Here is a 2029-nt window from a genome sequence, read left to right as displayed (position 1 = left end):
CGTTACGGAGATGCTGAACAAGCTCCAGTGGCGGACACTTCAAGAAAGGCGTTACGCAATACGGAGAGGTTTATTATCGAAATTACGAGAGAGCACATTCCGGGAAGAGATGGGCAACATATTACTACCGCCCACATATATCTCGCGTAATGATCACAACGAAAAGATCCGAGAAATTAGAGCAAATACGGAGACTTACAAGCAGTCGTTCTTCCCACGCACAATTCGTGAATGGAACAGGGAAGGGGGGATCAGATAGTGGTACAATAAGTACCCTCCGCCACACACCGTAAGGTGGCTCGCGGAGTATAGATGTAGATGTAGATGTAGATGTAATTTCACATATTATGTTTTTCAGCTTTGCAATGGGAGGACGACGGTTCAATCCCGCTTCCGGCCATCCTGATTAAGGTTTTCCGTGATTTCCCTAAACCGCTCCAGGCAAATGCCGGGAAGGGCACGGCCGACTTCCTTCCCCGTCGTTTCCTTATCCGATGAGACCGATGACCTCGCTGTTTGGTCTCTTCCCTCAAACAATCCAATCAAATCCAGCTTTGCAAGAGTGTTCTCATTATAAGAGAGATTAGATCTCACTGTTCCGATCGAGGCTTTTTCCAATGTGTAACGGTGTTCTTCCTGATGACTATGGTGCTCATACCCCTTCTCCTGTTTCGTCAACTATGATGATTCTTAAATGTTTATATTTATATTTGCTGTTAATGTGGATGAGGTTTCTTCCACTACTGAATTACCTAGCTCATTTTAAATGCTAATAATTAATAAAATATCAGTCAATTCTCCATCGGATCAATATCGGTTTTTCATAATGTCGTCCGTGAATACAGTACAGCTCCTGTATCGCGTTACTTTCCCGCTCATTTAATACGAGTACTACGTGCATTTGAAAAGATATGGGTTTCTCTCTCTGTTTTTGAGAATATCTAGTAATATATTTCTACGTGGCCCGATGGAGAACGTATGTACCAAATAATTAATTACTTTCAAATCTCTGTGTTATTCCAGAATGAGATTTTCACTCTGCAGCGGAGTGTGCGCTGATATGAAACTTCCTGGCAGATTAAAACTGTGTGCCCGACCGAGACTCGAACTCGGGACCTTTGCCTTTTGCGGGCAAGTGCTCTACCAACTGAGCTACCGAAGCACGACTCACGGTCGGTACTCACAGCTGTACTTCTCTGTGTTATTATTTTTCCCCCGTAAACATTTCTGAAGTTTACGACATTATGCTCAATTTGTACATCCTTTATATCATTTCCTCTCTAATGTATTAGATTAGGAAATGCCGCCTTGTTCCTAGGCTCAATGAAAGGAAAGTCCTCAAGCTCACCTCGTTTTATAGAGGAGGCAGCGTTTGTGCCAAATGTCTAACTAGCACAGGGACCAAAAGATTCCCGGAATAAGGAATCTCACTCGACCAAGTCCAACAGTCAATTCTGTGAGAGGCTGTGCCGGTGAAGATCTATTGCACGCGAGGAACTCTTCCCGAGTCAACTGCATTGGATGTGGTAGGCACGGGGAAACCACAACATTAAAGATCCGCAGGATATCCCAAGAAACAGTAGTTTCGTTTCACTTCAGTAACGAATATCAATCGTACTTTTGCGAAAGATTCTGGAACATTCTCCCATTCAGATCTCTGGGAGGGTGCTGCAAAAGTCTATGCTTTCAATAAAATGAAGATTATAAAGATTATGAAGAATACAAGAAAACTTATCACAACATGGAATATACAGACGATTCTGAGGTGCGATGCACTGTAGAACCTCAAGCTGGAAATGACAAGAATGAGCATTTGCTTACTAGGAGCGAGCGAGATGAGATGGCCAGATGGTGGAGACTTTTGGAGCGGCGAATACAGAGTTATCCACACAGTCTGATGGGCTGCGTAGAGAAATGATGGGGAGAAGGAGGGGTAGGAGTGGTTCTTTGCAAGGAACTCGGACGTAGAGGAGAAGGCTACCAAAAAACAGATGGAAGAATACTACTTGTATAATTGAACACAAAACTG

The 2029-nt window shown here is 43.5% G+C and overlaps 1 non-coding gene across 1 annotated transcript; it reads right to left on the bottom strand.

Moving 5' to 3' along the window:
• Positions 1 to 1088: 1088 nt before the first annotated feature.
• Trnal-caa lies at positions 1089 to 1163 on the bottom strand. Its single transcript has one exon. It is a non-coding gene; the product is annotated as a tRNA-Leu (tRNA).
• Between the last annotated feature and the right edge of the window lie 866 nt (positions 1164 to 2029).

Source organism: Schistocerca americana, chromosome 3 (assembly GCF_021461395.2).
Source record: "Schistocerca americana isolate TAMUIC-IGC-003095 chromosome 3, iqSchAmer2.1, whole genome shotgun sequence".
Taxonomy (NCBI): Eukaryota; Metazoa; Arthropoda; class Insecta; order Orthoptera; family Acrididae; genus Schistocerca; species Schistocerca americana.
The sequence above is the reverse complement of the archived record's forward strand: the minus strand, read 5'-3'. Positions and strand labels throughout refer to the sequence as shown.